This window comes from Anas acuta, chromosome 12 (assembly GCF_963932015.1).
Source record: "Anas acuta chromosome 12, bAnaAcu1.1, whole genome shotgun sequence".
Taxonomy (NCBI): Eukaryota; Metazoa; Chordata; class Aves; order Anseriformes; family Anatidae; genus Anas; species Anas acuta.
In genome coordinates, this window is record NC_088990.1 from 19,274,750 (window position 1) to 19,293,312 (window position 18,563).

The 18,563-nt window shown below is 38.1% G+C and overlaps 1 protein-coding gene across 4 annotated transcripts in view; it reads left to right on the forward strand.

The window, feature by feature from the left end:
- The window catches only part of WDR72 (WD repeat domain 72), a 124,900-nt gene that overhangs the window by 98,962 nt on the left and 7,375 nt on the right, over positions 1-18,563 (forward strand). The window lies entirely within an intron of this gene.

The following is an 18,563-nucleotide window of genomic DNA, read 5'->3' on the forward strand; positions in this document are numbered from 1 at the left end:
TCTATCTTAATACTTGCAAAACATCCTAGCAGATATCCTGGTGTACTTTACAAAGTGAAAAAAGACATTTGTCATTCCTCCTCTATATTATGAATGTTACATGACCATGAGATATACTTTGTAGGAGGTATGTGTACAAGAGAGGTCAAGAATACATTTCACAGGATTAAATGAGAAGAAAAATATATAGAAAACAGAATTAAGTAGGTTAATGAAAAAAAATTTATCTTTGTATTTTAATAAACACTTAACTGCTCAGAGATTGACATGTCTTCACATGGGTCCATCATTGTTCCTATCATTACATATGGTGTAATGTAATCAGGTGATTTGTAAGTATTATTTTGGATTTTTTATTTTCTAGTCTAATGTTTGCAATTGATGTATTTTAATATAAATATCTGCTTTTAAAGCAGAAATATACGTTCTCTCACTGTTGACTTTTTGGATCTTACCTGAGACGTATATTATTCATCTATTTCACTTAAAGAGGTGACTCTGAGGGAAAATTACTTTGAAATATAGTGAAAATGAAATCATTTAAGGACAGCTAGATAGCTGGTCACAGTGTTTATCATGGTGGAGTAAAGAATATTAATTCCCAATTCAAAACTCATTTTAAACCCATCATTAATAATCTCTCCAATCATGTTTGGCTTCCATGAAAAGCTAAAATGAGCTATTACTGGTGTTTGTATAAGATGTTATTGTGTTAGTTGTTTTTTAAGGAACAAGATTTATAAGAGGTTGACTGAGCTGCTAGAACAGGCAGGGATAAACATAAAGAATGATCAAGATACAACTAAACTAAAAAAAAAAAAAAAAAGACAAAATAGTCTCTCTATTGTCTTTACATTGAGTGTTAAGTGAATCTTAAGTAATGAAAACTAAAGGAAATAACATACATCGAGATAAGTTTGCAGTTCCAATGAAACCATAGAAAACACACCAGCTTTTTGTGGGTGTCAGTGTAAGAATAATAAATAAGTTGAGGAATGTAACCCATATTCATTTGCACTCCATAGCTTTCTTCATGGACTAAAACAAAACAAGTGGTTTGCTCCTCTCAACCACATTTTCACTTTTCTTTAGCTCAGAGTGACTGAGTGGTTGTCTTGAAATAGAACGTGAAATGGCACCTGCCACCACTAAAAGTGTCAGATACAAATAATAGGTTTATAATAATACAATATGGTAATACTGCTGTGATCCCAATTTTGTATTTTTTCTGGAAAAAAAAAAAAGTTTTTTTAATCACGTTGATAGATTTATTTATTTATTTACTTATTTATATTTTTTAGCCTGTCTCTGTTTTAAAGAACAAATCTAGGTACTAAATGTTTTACACAAACAACTAAGCTACTTGTGTATTCTTGAAAACCTACAGGTAACATACACTATAGATATCCTTTCACATACTGTTGTAAGAACTCTTTTGATTCTGTAGCAAGGGAGACAGAGGGCATAAAAATACCAAAACGTAAAGCAGTTCTCTCTCTCTCTGCCAAGGCAGAGGCAGGTTCTTCCCCTCTGCAAAAAGCATCAGGCCATGAGAGCACCTAGAAGCTCACCTGCATTTGTCATCTGGTTGTGACAAAGGATGTGCAAAGTGTGAGGTGCCTATGAGCATCAGTGGGTTCTGTGCATTTAATTAACCTCTGAAATTAGATATACAGTTGCAGTACACCTGTGTAGTCTCAAAGTTTTGGACTAAGAAAGCTGACTTTTTTTTGGGGTGGTGGGGGGGGATTTGGGTCTCGATTAGCTTATAACTTGGAAAAGATTGGAAAGATTCTAAAGTGCCAGTTATATTCTGGTGATAATGAATTTTTCTTCTGATCTTCTGGACATGATTATGGAAAGTTGTCTTACATTTTATCTGTTCTAATCTTTTTAATACATCCAGGAGAATTTCTACATTGCTTGCTTTTATCTCAGTTACCTTGGCCAAACTCAGGCAGTGGTTAAGCAAGTGAAGTTCTATTGACTTTTGTAAAAGTGCACCTAGTTAAGAGCAGCGTGAACCCAGCTCCCTGAACATTCTGTGATTCACTTCACAAGAACGATGTGTTCTCTGTTAATAATACTACCGCCATTGCACCGTGCCTTTGAAACTGCAGTGAAGGTCCTGCTGCACATTTGTACCTTTTTTTTTTTTTTTTTTTTTTTTGCAGGAGCCCTTTTAACATTTCCACTTCACTCAGCTTACAAGCTAGTGTGCAACTTTTAGTGATCTCCTGAACATGCAGTTTTGTTTCCTGAAACACTAAATTGTTTTTATCTTTCAATATGTAGAGGGATGTATGTGACTGTTGCAGGAAGCACGGCCGAAAGCACGACAGACACACAGTAGAGTCAGATCATGCTCCATTTTATTGCCCGAATAGCCCAACTTTTATAGTGAATTTTACAGGGGTGGACAGTGTTTCACACAAGATTATTGGTCAAGAGCACTCAGACAAACAACTGCAAGAAAACAACCCCACCTGCAAGAAAACAACCCCCTTGTGATTAGCAGTCACATAGACCTTGTCCTTGAAGCCAGCTACTGGTAACAATATTTTTCTGAGTTCCTCAATTGGGCGATGTGGGAACACTGTCATGGGAACTTCTCATAGTTGCCCTGGTAGCTTGGTTTGCTCAGCTACAGCAAGCCATGGGATTTTTGCTGTTTCAAGAAATCCCTCAACAATTCCCCCTTCTTCTTTTGAGCAAACCAAGCCCGACACAGCAGTTTTACAAGTGACTCTTTAGCTATACTTACAACACACAATGATGATTACCACCACCATAACCCAAATCCTTAATCCCCGTGTGACTAAACCCAGCAACCATCTACACCTTGTTTCAAACAAGTCAGTGAACCATTGATTGAAAGGATTGATACCATACTGAATCTTTCTCATATGCTCTTTCAGGAAAGTAATGGATTTGTGAATTGACTCATTATGATCAGAAAGGTTTAAACAGTACATTCCCTTAAAGTCCTCACACCCATTCCTTTGAGCCAAAAGCAAGATGTCAATAGCAGCTTGATCCTGTAAAAGCAGATGTCGCAGACTATTTTGATCTGGTAACATCTCCTCAAGTATCTCTGTCGTGGCATAGGCTTGCCTCTCGGCCCAGCATTCCAATTTTTCTAAGTTGTTACGTGCGGCCGCAGATGCCACTCCAGACACTGAAATTGCTAATGCCGCTCTAGCTGCAACCCCACACAATTCGACATTATCATTGCAATCCAATGCAAGCAATGCCCATTTATGTCTGGTGATCTCACGCAACTGTAACAAGCTAGGAGCAAATACAATGAGTTTATCTAAGTAACATGGACATCTGATAGCATTTGCAGGGATACCATGCCAGGCCCCATCCCCACAAATCAGAAGCACATCAGGAGGCAAGGCCAAAGCTGTACAATTGTTCCAAACACTGTAGTTGTTACCCCTTGTCTCCATGCTATAAACTCCTAAACCCTGCTTAGCAGCGTCATTGTAATCACAGGTGTTATTTGTGTTTTTGTACTGGTATGGCCCTTTCCCGGTTCCTGTAGCAGGATTCACCTGATACCCACGGCTACGTTCACATTTGTAGCCACCTTTCAGGTTGATACAGATTTGACTACAGATACCAGGGTTTTGACATTCATCAATTCCACAGTTTCTCTTTTCTACAAAGTCAAACCCAGCTGGACAGTCACATTCATTTATGTTGCATTCCTTCAGGGGCTCATCACCCCAGTCCTTGCAGTCTCTCTGCTGGTTACACACTTTATTGGTATCTATGCATTCTCCACTTCTGCACTTGAATTTGCCAGGTCCAGAGCACTGAATAACATTGTTACAGTTTGCTTCATCAGTGCCATCCAGACAGTCTCTCACACCATTGCACTGCCTACTCCCATGGACACAGTTCCCATCTTCACATCTGAACTGGTCTGACCTGCAGGTCTGAGAAGGGCAGTTAATTTCATCACTTCCATCCTTGCAATCAGGATCTCTGTTACAGTCTTTTTCACCATCACATTTCCAGGACACCAGGATACACTGGGTTGACTGAGGACCACAGCTGATTTCATTTACCTGGCATGTTCTCATATAACACAGATCAGCAATCTCATCAGACCCATTTTCACAGTCCGGATCCCCATCACACGGCCATCTATTTGGCACACACTGACCACTGTTGCACACAAAGTCAGATTCAGCACACGTCTTCTTCACACAAGCACTCTCATCACTGCCATCTGAGCAGTCTTCACATTTTGCTCTAGCACTGTCGGCAGCAGTGCACAGGCAGGTGAGGGCGAGCAGCAGGCAGAATGCCCCACAGCGCGGCAGTGCCTGCCGCCGCCCTGCACCTATGTCACTTATACTACTCCTATTACCCGTGCTGTCAGTGTCAGTGGCATCCACCTGGTACCGTTTGTGACTTTGCCGCCCCTTACTCTCCCCCTTTTCTTTTTGCCACTGACCATTCACCACAAATGGATGAGACACATGATTACTAGTTAGGAAAGAGAGTGTAACGTCTGCTATACGGCTGCAGGCAGTGCCAGCTGCAATCCTAGAAGCTGTTTGTGAACGAGCCTGCCGGTGGTCATTTGGCAGTGTAATCTGCGTCTCTGCACTCCTGCCCTGCAATAGAGCTAAATCGTCATTAATAGTCCGTAGAATGAGGCAACCCCACGGAATGTTATCCAGAAACCAAGTTATAACACCGATCTGGGGACGAATAGTCCTTTTTGCATTGCAAGATAAACCTATTATAAAAAGAATGCCAAAGAGAAGCAGCACAGCCGCCGCTGCCTCCATGGTTACGTCAGACAGGCTGCAGGGTCCTGATGTCCGCCCCTCTGCCCTGTGCCGACTCGCTACACGGTGAGGGTCGGCTGCCGTTGTCCACTGATGCCTCTGGTTTCCCGTAGCAGCTCGATCTCGGATGTCCCGCATCACACCGTGATCACGTCAATTTCCCGCGGCCCTCCGCAATTCCACGTCCCGCCGCAACTCCGTTTCCCGCGGCCCTCCGCAATTCCACGTCTCGCCGCAACTCTTTTTCCCGCGGCCCTCCGCAATTCCACGTCTCGCCGCAACTCCGTTTCCCGCGGCCCTCCGCAATTCCACGTCCCGCCGCAACTCTTTTTCCCGCGGCCCTCCGCAATTCCACGTCTCGCCGCAACTCTATTCCCCGCGGCCCTCCGCAATTCCACGTCCCGCCGCAACTCTTTTTCCCGCGGCCCTCCGCAATTCCACGTCCCGCCGCAACTCTTTTTCCCGCGGCCCTCCGCAATTCCACGTCTCGCCGCAACTCCGTTTCCCGCGGCCCTCCGCAATTCCACGTCCCGCCGCAACTCCGTTTCCCGCGGCCCTCCGCAATTCCACGTCTCGCCGCAACTCTATTCCCCGCGGCCCTCCGCAATTCCACGTCCCGCCGCGAAACCCCGTGTCCCACCGTTTACCGCGTCTCTCAGCGGGAGTACCGCGTCTCACCGTGAGGCCTGTGTACCGTGTGTCCGGGCCGGTGTCCGGTCTGCTCAAGCGCCGGTCGGATGGGCGCTCCGAAGTCCCGACGGCGCGGCGAGATCGCGGCGCCGCTGGTCCCGGCGCCGCCGGTCCCGGAACCGCTGGTCTCCTGGTCTACCTGCGTTCGGATGTGCCGGCGCCGCTGGTGTCCCGCTGCGCTGCGATGTTTGCCCCGGCGCCGCTGCGATGTCCGTGCTCGGCTGCGATGTCTGCTCCGGTGCGATGTCTGTTCAGGTCCTGTTCAGGTCTCCCGCTGCGATGTCCTGTTAAGGCCCTGTTCAGGTCTCAGCCTGTTCGGGCGCCATATGTTGCAGGAAGCACGGCCGAAAGCACGACAGACACACAGTAGAGTCAGATCATGCTCCATTTTATTGCCCGAATAGCCCAACTTTTATAGTGAATTTTACAGGGGTGGACAGTGTTTCACACAAGATTATTGGTCAAGAGCACTCAGACAAACAACTGCAAGAAAACAACCCCACCTGCAAGAAAACAACCCCCTTGTGATTAGCAGTCACATAGACCTTGTCCTTGAAGCCAGCTACTGGTAACAATATTTTTCTGAGTTCCTCAATTGGGCGATGTGGGAACACTGTCATGGGAACTTCTCATAGTTGCCCTGGTAGCTTGGTTTGCTCAGCTACAGCAAGCCATGGGATTTTTGCTGTTTCAAGAAATCCCTCAACATGTGACTGTCCCTAGATTCACCTCTGATTGTGCAGACAAGCTGTTAGCTGAAAGCATATAAGAACAAAAAGCAAATTAACCAGTAAACAAGAGAAGAGTACCAGGAGTACAGTTTGAAACAGGCAGGACACTTCCACATGGAATTTCTTGAGGACTGGATCATTTCTAAATAGCCAGAGTATGCTTACCTTTTCTGTGTGGGAATTAGGATATAGACGTGTGCAAATAAGCACCAGCCTGGAAGAAGTAGGTTTCAGAATAACTAAAGATATTTCAGATACTTTGAGTTTTGCATACAGACTCTTGTTCATGTTAATGCAAGAGTTGGAAAATCACTTCAGCAACAAAAAACTGCCACAATCAGAAAATCAGAGGTTGCATGAAATGATTTATTTATTGAATCTAAGAGACTAAGACTGTAAGTATGACACTTTACTGAGTGGACACTCACAATGAAACCAATTTGATTTAACATTTTCTATGATAACTGCTTTTCTAATGTTGATTTTAAGATCAAGAGGGAGAAGTTTTTGCTGTATGCTCACTAAGTTATATCTTTGTTTTCAGAATTAACAAGGAACTAATGATCAGACATCAATGAAAAATCAATTTGTACCCATCGACTTGACTACCATGATAATGCTGGCTCAATTCAAATTACTCTGAACATAATGCAGCTTCCCCAACTTTCATAATTTTATGGCAAGTCTTAAGCTACCTTGTGTGTTTCTTTTCTGAAAGTTCAAGTTCATACAGCAATAATAATAGGAAAGTATTAACTTTTAGTAAAAGCAGACATACACACACAAAACAAACAAACAAACAAAAGGAACGGAATGGAAAAAGGACCTAATGACCTCAAGTTGCATCAAGGGAGATTTTTGTTGGGTATTAGGATAAATTTCTTTACTGAAAGTGTTCTGCAGCATTGGAATAGGCTTCCCAGGGACTTCCCTTGGAAGTGGTGGAGTCAGCATCTCTGGAGGTCGTGAAGAAGCATAGATATGTAGAACATAGGAGCATGGTTGAGAGGTTAGAGATGGACTTGCCAGTACTAGGTTAAAAGTTGGACTAGATGATCTTAGAGGTCTTTTCCGTCCTGAATGATTCTATGATTCCTTCTTTTTTAAGTCTCAGTTTTGAAGAGTTGAGTCATATGCTGAAGGTGGGCAGCACGATCAGTTTGATTGCAAAATTTTAAGATTGGGTGCATTGAGCTTCAGGCTCCTGTTTCATCTTACAAAATATATTTAAGTGAATTGCAATGAATCTGACAATTTAAAAAATCTTGCTGCTTTTCCTCTGGATTCTTTCGTCCTCACACTCTTATGTGGCATTTGAATCAAAGAGAGTATGGATAAGCTCATACTCATGTTACTTGTTGGCTCTTCAACCTCTGTGATGACTAATTCCAGTAAAAGCATGGTCTTGTACCGTGTTTCACGTATCAAGAGAAAGATCATCTGCATTTTGGAACTGTGTTTTTCAATTTTTCATGCGTGTGGTTTCACACAGCCTCTGAACTACAGGGATACTTTCAGTCTTCTCCTTAGATGCCTGTCTCTTTGCAAGTGCCTGTAGTCTCCTCTTTCTTACTTATTTATTGCCCATCTCAAAGTGGAGGGTCCAGGCCCTTTTTCCATTTACACATATGTCTCGAAGATGGCCTGAGAAATAAAGTTGAGCACAGGTGAATGGTATTAAGGTGCAATAAGAATGGTATTAAGGTGCAGACAGGGGTTATCTTTTACCTATTAACTACTTTACCATTTCTTGGTCATCATCTCATTTCAGGGAGTATCACATTGCTTTTCTGGTAATATATACTGTACTGCTTGAAGGGAAATTCTGTTTCCCAGATTTGTGTCTGCTTTGTCATAACTGAAAAAAAAAAATAAAAAATGGTGCACATTCATTACCAACAATTCAACAAAGCACCTTTCCAACATTTATATGTATCAACATTTTTTTTATTATTAATTCATAGATAAGTAAAGTATAGATTTTGTTCTCAACTGCATCAGGGGTGTAGCTCCATTAGAATTAATTTGGATTTATGCTTGTATAAGAGCTCAGAATCATAGTCCACATGTGCAAAATGGATTTCTAGCTACACTACAAAGGAACAATTACTTGGAGCAGCTGTTGTTTGGGAACAAATGCAAAATGATATAAATCCATTAGAAGCTAGTTTGCTGCCTAAAACACCAGTTTACTACAAAAAAATAAAAATAAACATGCAACTGAAACTTGTTAATTAAATCCAGTTTAGTCAAGAGTCATGCATAATGTAACAGCTACTGCGAACAGTTCACTCCTTGTTTAAATTTCCTTCTTGCTCTTACAGACATGAGGATCCTGTACATCAGGTAGTCACTAATAGGATTTTGCTTTCACATACTTGGAGAATGTCCTAGTGCATGTTTGTAAGACAAAGCAGAAGGATTGGATATGCAGATTTTTGCTTTTATAGTATTAACCCTAATCACTGAAAAAAAACATACCTTGGCAAGTGTTTCATACATAGTACTGCATGACTACATATGTACACCTCAGAGGTCTTCAGGCTGTATGAAATACAAGTGGCCTAATGCTTTAAGCTTTTAAGTAATAATATTATGACTGGGCTGTGTATGTGAGATAGCCACTTTTAAATGGAACGTGAAATTCTACCAGAAAAATAGTATTTCTATGTCTTCCAATAATTTCTATGAAGAGGATTTTAGTAAGCAGTCCACTATGCACAGCAGTGTTATTTCTGTAGTGCTGTCATGTTAGTGGTGAGAATATGTTACTACAACACCACTGCTAATGTTCAAAAATTGAATTTGTTTAGAAGACAGGGACAGAAAAGGAAGCAAGTGGAGTTCACAAATTAAAAATTGTACAGCAGTTTCACTGCAAAACCATCTACTACTCATACAGTACCATCCAATTAATCCATTACTCTTAATCCAGGTACAATCCTTGCCAGATATCTGGACACAATCATAGGCTTTTAGGATTACAAGTAACATAATAAAAGATAATGACCAAAATTAAGCACACCAATACAGAACGCTTGGGTTAACTGGGCCTGCCATGTGCACACTAAAGCAGCAGTCTGTTAGGTTTAAAGTGAGATTAAGGAGTTGTGTAACCTGCAATTATGCTGTTTTTCATTAAAAAAAAAAAAAAAAAAAAAAAAAGATTGGGCTCAGTAGGGCCCTTCCTTATATTTATCTCTGTTTAATTGGATTGGGAACTGCTTAAACATCTTTGAGTTGGAGCTTAGAAGAAGATGATCCCAGCTGTTTTTCGAAGCTTAAGACAGCAGGCAGACAACATGATCATGTCAAGACTCACACTAAAGCCTTAATCCTACTTTTTCATCAACTAGCACTACAGCAGAGTCTTTAACCTTCTAAGTACTAAATGTGCTTTGTATCTCTCACAGGACATTTGCTGTCAAATGTTACTGTCCAATAATATTAATTTTGCTTCCTTTCTGACGAGGACTTTAAAGAATAGTTTCTATCTATCTGAATTTGGAGAGCTATAGTGTAAACCTGTATTTTCAGTCCTTTTAAAAATACAATTTAAAAATCAGCAGTCATCAAACTCTATTGCTCTCTAAGGAAGTGAGGAATTGCATTAACCTGTACCTCATCTGTTATAATGTAAAACCCAGTATATTGGTAACTGTTATTCTTTGTACACGTAATACTAGATTGAATACAGTTTTATTTTCAATAGGAAATAAATGGCAACAACTTTAGATTTGTTCAGGTGTTGTTTTTTTTTCCTATGAACTGTTAACATGACAAAAAGAGACTTGCTAACTAGAGTGTTCGTTTGGTAATCCTGGAGTTGCACAAAGATTAAAAGTTCTAATGATTTTTCCCTGAATCTGTTAATAGTATTCTGTGAAATTTGTAATGCCATAATCTTCTTCTCTTCTCTTCTCTTCTCTTCTCTTCTCTTCTCTTCTCTTCTCTTCTCTTCTCTTCTCTTCTCTTCTCTTCTCTTCTCTTCTCTTCTCTTCTCTTCTCTTCTCTTCTCTTCTCTTCTCTTCTCTTCTCTTCTCTTCTCTTCTCTTCTCTTCTCTTCTCTTCTCTTCTCTTCTCTTCTCTTCTCTTCTCTTCTCTTTTCCTTCTTTCCTTTTTCCTTTTCCTTTTCCTTTTCTTTTTCTTTTTCTTTTTCTTTTTCTTTTTCTTTTTCTTTTTCTTTTTCTTTTTCTTTTTCTTTTTTCTTTTTCTTTTTCTTTTTCTTTTTCTTTTTCTTTTTCTTTTTCTTTTTCTTTTTCTTTTTCTTTTTCTTTTTCTTTTTCTTTTTCTTTTTCTTTTTCCTTTTCTTTTTCCTTTTCTTTTTCCTTTTCTTTTTCTTTTTCCTTTTCTTTTTCCTTTTCCTTTTCTTTTTCTTTTTCTTTTTCTTTTTCTTTTTCTTTTTCTTTTTCTTTTTCTTTTTCTTTTTCTTTTTCTTTTTCTTTTTCTTTTTCTTTTTCTTTTTCTTTTTCTTTTTCTTTTTCTTTTTCTTTTTCTTTTTCTTTTTCTTTTTCTTTGTGAGGCATTGCTCCTATTTGTCCTAGTGACACAAGGCTGCCAGCAGGAAAGCAAGCGTAGTTAATGCTCAGCTGCTCAAACCAGTCAAGCAAGCTAGCAAGTCCCAGCTGTGCTACTTGATGTTTTTTGATTGCACCTAGTCCTCAATCTGTGAACTGTTTTCTGGACTTAGATTCATCAAGCTCTGCCGCTTTAAAAACTCATGCAGGCAGGCATCCTAGGATATGCCATTATAAGCTGCTGCCAGGGGATCTTCTAGGAGATAAATGGAATCTGTGTGAAGTAAATTAGTGTGAACCAGTCAATCTGTGTGTCAGCCTCGAGCCACATCCATGGGTAACTAGCTTGCTGACTGAAAAGTCCACTGTCTTTTGCCAATCAGAGGTCTCAGCCACCAGGAAGCAGTCCTATACAACATTAGTTTCTTGGAATAATGCCTGTTTGACCAGCTAGTGAAACTCTTTGGTATACGGTACTGTACTGCCTGAGTTTACTTATTGCTTACAATTGAACTGAAAATCTTTTAAAGTCCGATAACATTTTAACAGTAGGGAGCATCACAGAAATGTCTTGGAAATAAGTACTTCCACTTTTGTACGGCAGTCATTCAGCAGTTTCATGCTGTGCTGCTGTTGGCTTTACCTCCCTATCAGTAATGCATCTTCAAGGCCATAAGGCAAAGTAATGACAATAATCTGTCCAGAAGAGGTTAATAAAGATTCTCTGTGTATATTTTTCCCCATGGATTAAGCTATTTGGAAAGCTTTGATCAAGAGATGGGATGAGTATGCAAGCTATAAGATTCACATTATGAACAGGGATATGTGAGTGTCATAAAGTGCTACACACTGTTGTTTCATTTTGTTTTTAGAAGTAAACTGAGGCAATCAACAATAATTCTTGTGTATAAATGGAATAATTAAAAGGATTTTGGACTTGAATGCCAAATAAATCTATCTCCATGAATAATCTGGCAATAATGCAATTTTAAAAATATGGATTTCTTTATTTGTTTGATGTTCTTATAGAAGCTATTGATATACTAATAGGCAACCATATGTGCAATATGAACTATCTCACACCATTAATCTGATGTGCAAAAAGCAAGACTTTATATATTTTTTAGAAGACAGGACAGGACAGGACAGGAGAGGCTATACATTTTAAGGAAGGAAGGAAAGGAAAGAAAAGGAGAAGGAAGGAAGGAAGGAAGGAAGGAAGGAAGGAAGGAAGGAAGGAAGGAAGGAAGGAAGGAAGGAAGGAAGGAAGGAAGGAAGGAAGGAAGGAAGGAAGGAAGGAAGGAAGGAAGGAAGGAAGGAAGGAAGGAAGGAAGGAAGGAAGGAAGGAAGGAAGGAAGGATTCTTGTAAAAATTTATTTCTACTATCTTCCAGTGACTGGATGGAGGAAAAAAAAAGGGGGGGGGGGGGGGGGGGAATAAGTATAAATAACATTAATCAAATGTGATTACACTATTCAGTCCTACACCAGTTTGTTTAAAACACACACAACTGGATATTTAGGGAAACTGGATAAAAGAAAGTTGGGCTTTCTGGCTAGAGATTATTGAGAAGAAAAAGCAGTGTATAATGATAAAAGAATTAAAGATGGTTTGGGGTTACATTTTCCTTTTTACAATCCTCCTAAGTTTTACAGAAGCATATGCTTCAGAGCTTTGCAATAAATGCTGTGTGGGATTTTATGGGAAAGAATTTTATTTCTTGCAGCAGAACCCACTGAGACAAATTTAACTAGTTATGTACTTTATTATATATAGTACACAGAATACATGGACAGATTCTGATATAAATCATAACTAATATCAAGACAACTGCTTTAAAATTGAGTGAATGTTTCATTGCACTAATGAAACAAAAATAGGATGTCCTTTGAGAGCATAATTTGTTACATGCCACTGTATTTTAGTTGAGAGAAAAAGAGAAGTCCCTCTGGGTGAATAAAACTTCAAGGTATATTGGGGAAAAAAATCACTGAAAATTTCAGTTTTCCTGTCTGGAGTAATTCTGTCCTCATAGATATAGAGAGGGAGGAGAAAAAAAAAAAAAACAAAACAAAACAAAACAAAAAAAAAATGGTTTTATATTTTTTTTATTTAAAATATATAAAAACCTTAAACCAAATTTTAGCCAATGTCACATTCAATCATCAGAACAAGTCATTTTCAATTAAGTGACAACTGCATACATCAGTTGAGTATTTTCTTTGTGGTTTTTGTTGTTGTTAATTGATTGTTTGTTTTAATGGCACTAAATGTTAAGAAATGATGAGCAACTGATGTACTTTGTCACCAAGATGAATTAGTGATTTATATGACCTAAGAAATGGTTTGGGAAAACAAACAAACAAACAAAACCAACAGGGTTCAATTCAATAAGGGCAAGAGCAAGGATCTAGACTGAGTAGGATTAATCTTCTGGGGAAAGACAGGATGGGGTGGAAACTGTGGCAACAAAGGCAAACACTGTAGCAGATTCTGTAAACAGGAGCATCACCTGTAAAACGTGTGAAGTAATCTGTGTGCTGTACTCAGTATTGGTAATATCAAAGGCACATCCCCAGCCTATCTGCCTACTGGCACACTGCTCAGTGGTGAGTGCTATCACTGCAGTGGAAGGGTGAGTGCTCCATATGGGCTGGTGGTACTTCATTATCGCCTTGTCCTGTTTCCAGTTGATTGTGGCAAGTGCTGATAATACTTCACCTGCCATTTCATGAATACTTTATGCATTTTTGTACTAGTGAAAATCAAAATACATGGCAAAATAAAATAAAATAAAATAAAATAAAATAAATTTAATGCTAAGTAGCATAGTAATTCTCAACTTGGGAAAAAAAATAAATAAATAAAATTTGAAAAAGGATACAACAAAAGACTGGTTGAACACCATGAACACCACAGAGAGTGTAGTGTGCAGGAGTCTTCCATATACCTTCTTCTTCCACAGAGCTGGGGAGTTTCATGTTAAGCTAATAGGGACACACACAAATGAAAGAAGATGCATCCCTATAAAACCATAAAAATCATAAAACCACAGAGCCTTATATGTTAAGGCAAGTTAGGATATGGGGTCTGAAAATGCTACACACTTAGGGGAAGAGTGGGAAAGTTTATGGAAGAACAATATACTGAGAGTTATTAAATATCAAACAAAGCAAACAAACTAACAAAAAGAATCTGTTTCTGGAACTAACCGAGTGTCAAAATGTAATTTAGGAGGAGTTTCTGGTGGTTTTACTGTATGGGTGTTGCATTCTTCCACTCTTCCCTTGGCATTTACTTTTAAACACTGAGGTAGACAAGTGCAATAGATGATGTTTTCTCAGTACGTGAAGGTATTCTTACTCTTTATGACATCTGTGAAACTTCCTTTTAAAAATAGTGTTCAAAACATTTATTTCCAAGTTGTCAATCTAGCTTCTTTGGTGTATTATGGTTATGGTAGACCCAATGAATCCCATTGAAGAGCAGATCAATCTATAGAAGTGAAAAATTACCAAGTTTTTCTTTTACATACTTGTTTTTCCTGCAGTTTTACTTAAATTCAGGTTGGTTTATGTTCTGCATTGGACCATAACTACATGTATAACCTATAGCCAATCTTACCTAATATCTTTGAATGAAAAATAATTTTTGTTGGCCCATCAGCTTGTTTTGAAATGTCACATATTGAATGACAAATATGTTATTGTTTTCTCTGCAGACACACTGTGTTTAATTTATTAATCCACCTTATGAATAAAAAAGGCATATTATCAAAAAATGTGAATTGGTTGATTCACCTGCGTTATGCCCTGTGAAAATCGGTATGCAGAACAGGTTATTTAAACTTTAGTGTCTGATGTTTCTTTCCAGCATGGAACAAGGCTTTTCAGAGTTCAAACAAAACATTTAGAAATAAGATAGTGATTAGCTGTTGCTGTAATCAGTGATTAGTACATATTCACAAAGAACAGCTTATCATTTAACAGCTCTTTTACATGAAGACTGTTCTTTCACAGGCAGATCACAAATGAGTTTGTGATCTCTTTGTAAATAATTTGTTTTTATTTTTTTGGAACTTGAAATATTTGGAAACTATTTACATAAACGTTTCATTGAATACTCTGATCTGATAACATTCATTTACTATTCTAAATTCCATACTTATCTTGCATTATTGTCTTTTTCTTTCTTTTTTAATTTTTTAATATAAGAGAATCAAATTCAGTAAACGACTCTGAAGAGCTTATTAAGATATATCAGAAAAATTACCACAGTCCTCAAGATTGATTCTGTACAATGAAGATTTACGTCATTTATACATATGAAGTTCAAGGTCTTTTGCATCTATGAAATCTGTCCTTTTTTTTACCTTACTTCCATGCTAACAAGGGTAATTTCTACTATCCATGTTTTAAGAAAACATGGATAAAGAAAATATCATTGGGGTTATGTCAGAAATTTTTGTTTCCTAACTTTTTTCTCTGACACATAGATTTGGGGTTTATTTGAACTCCAGAAATTTACATCACTTCAGCTACATAAATTAGCTTTCAAATGGAAACAAACATAATGTTAAGGTCCACTTAAGTCCAGAATAAGATGGAATATCCTCAGAATAAGTAATGATCATACCATTTATGGTTACATCAGTTCTGAAATTCCATCAATAACCTAGGTATAATCAATTCAAAACAATATTTCCCCTATTGATATTTGAACATAAAATCACATTCCTGTAGCTGAGAATACAGTAAAGTAGGTTTCAGTTTTACAATTTTTTGATTTCTTTCCATGATTACATAATGCCATTTTTAAACTTTCACTCTTTATTTGGGCCAGACTGTTCTTGTCTTATTTTTAACTTTTCAATTCCCTTTGTTCTTCTGTCTTTTGTGATATTTTTAAGGAACCTTCCTCTTCAAATAGAGCATGTAACACACTTACTGTGTGTTTAAAAAAAAAAAAAAATGTGAAGACCTTTGCCTAGGTCTCTTTCTTTTCTCACTGCATGCACTATTATATAACTTCACAAACTAGGGTATTGTGAAGTTTATTTGCCTGTATTATCTAGGGAGATAAGTGTATTTAGAGGTAAGTGACAAAGCTAAGATACTCATCCCTCACTTGCACCAGTGACCTTATCCTGGTTTTCTGAAACATTCACTTGCTGACCTCACCCTTGCTGGCTGAACATCATTCTCCAGCAGCTTTTTACTTTAGTTATCTAGAGATCTGCTTCTCCATCGATGTGAAAACCCTTCCCATCTGTACATTCCACTTCCTCAAATCTGTTGCTAACGGCTCTTTCCCAATCAACTATTGATGACAGCGTTTCATCGTTGTTTTCCATCATTAGTCAGATGGTATGAGCTCTACCCATGACCCTTTTTTAAATAAATTTTGTCTTTCTTGGGCTCCTCTGACTCCATCTTCTGAAGAATCTCCCCTTATCTGCAATATTTACTTTAGCGTATCACATGGAGATTCTTCTGTTTTGTCCAGGGATCTGCTAGACTCTCATTTGATTTCTTTCTTGTTCAATTCACACTTTCTTTCTGATGTATGCCATCTGTGTATGGACCTCCTTATAGCTGTCTTCTCTTCATTATCAGAACTCAAACAGATATGTGATAATGAAGAGAATCAGATCTGGTGGTTCCACTAATGTTTGTCATGACTGCAGAATAAACAACTAAATCAGAGCTCTTCATCATCTCTTTCAAACCTTCTCTCTCCTTACTTTCTGATTTTGTGATTCCGTCCTTAAATCTGTGTCCTAACAAAACCCTCTAATACGTCTCTTTTGCATGTTTGGTCCTGGCCTGATTCAGAGCCCTCACTCCGCTATGTTTTTGGACACACTTTGTGTCAAAAATAGTTCAAATTCTGCATGTATTTCATCTGAGAGGCAAGATTTTCAAGTCCAGTTGAGGAAATGGCTAAATGATTGTGTGCCCTGTACCCCAGCTACATATTGTCCTCTTTGTATTTGATTTGACAGAAAGGGCTGAACAGAAGGGAAAATGCATTGCATATGTTACATATGATAATGAGTTTATACTGTTTGGTCCTTCCCCCATAGGTGCCCCAAAGATCTTTTTCAGAGGTGTGAATTTTGCCTCAATATCACACCACATTTTAAATTAGACTTCAAGTAAGCATTCTTCTTCCATTGGAATCACCTTAATTAAACTAATATTACATAGCTTTTAGTAACTAGACCCAAGAAAAACAGTGATAGTTTGAAAAGGATGGCCACTAAGAGTTACTTACTGGATAAAAATACACCTCACAACTTATCCTCAAGTCAGGAACTTCAGGTCCATTCATTTTGAAAGTCTAACTCTGAATTTTTGGTGACCATTATGTTGTTTAGAGAAGATAGCTATTGTGATTTTTCTCATCCTCTCCAGAGGCATAGCTGTATGTTTTGTTTTCTCCCTTTTATCATAGTATTCTCTGTTGGAAATTTTCCTATTGCTCTACTTCAGAGGAGTTCTGACTTCTAAATTCGTACAGCTGTAATGGCTCTATCTATCACTCAGCACAGCAGAGCTCGGTGCTTAATAGGAAGAACTGTTTTAGAAAGAATGTTCTAATAAATCTGTCACAGAGCAAATAAATAAATACAATACACACACTTGTGGTTTCCAGTTTGTCTTTTTGAAGTGGGAAACCTGGCCTTCATATAAATTTGAAAATTATTTAAATATTGTAAAAATCAGACAAAACCACAGACATCTATGAAAACATTTCTTCCTGCACATGTTGTAGCATTTTCTTGAATGAACGAGAGCATATTTTATTTACTGTAAGTTGTTCTTCACTGTCAATGCACCTCATGCAGATTATTTTGTCAACACTTCAATGGTAGAGGTATGAACTAAAACGCCTCTTTATGTGGATAAGTTGACTGTTGTTACACATTTACTAGCTGTATGGTTAGAAATTTAAAGACTGCTTTTGCTTGGTTGCCATCTGCAGCAGATGTTTTTAGGAAACTATTTTTTTTCAGTTGAAATATGCAATGTTAGTATCAAAGATTTTACTATTTTGTTCTGTTTTAATGTTGTATTTTCAAGGGTCTAACTCCACAATTGTGCTGAAGCACGATTGCTTCAAGCGGATCCTGTGTAGGTGTAGGAGTCAAGAATGATGGAAACTTTTGGTGACCTGGGATCAATAGCTGCAAGCTGATGGAAAGTGAAGAATGTCAAAGTGGAATATGTGTATTTTGAGGTCTTCCTGCCTTAATAATGCCCTGATGCCTTGTTAATTCACTCATAATTTTGGCAAATTTAAATGGGTCCGGTAAAAAACCAAAAACAAATCCATCAAAAGTTAAAACGGAATAATTCTTTCTTTAAATGGTACTTGTTTTAAAAACAGGATAAATCTGTGCTGGAATTGTTTATAGCCATTGTGATCCCAACCCACATGGACTGGAAGCCTGGAACTTTTCTTAGTTTTGTAGATATTAGGGAAAAAATAAGTCAGCACCATTTATTTAAGAAATGAGATCAGCTTTTAATTAATCAGAGTTTTAATGGGACTGAAAATTTGAGATCTAGTCTTTGTTCTTCTTTAATGCATTTTTGGTTCCATATGAAGATATTGAGCAGGAGAGAGAAATTAACATTGTCAAGATAAAAACCTTTATTCTTTTCAGCAAAACTCGTGGATTTTTTGGAAGACCAAGAGAATTAAAAAGTCATATACAGACAAATAATTATTTCCATGAAAATATTTTTGTACTCTAAAATTAAAATGTTTTTAACGATTAAGTAAAAGAAATCAAATTTTACCATATC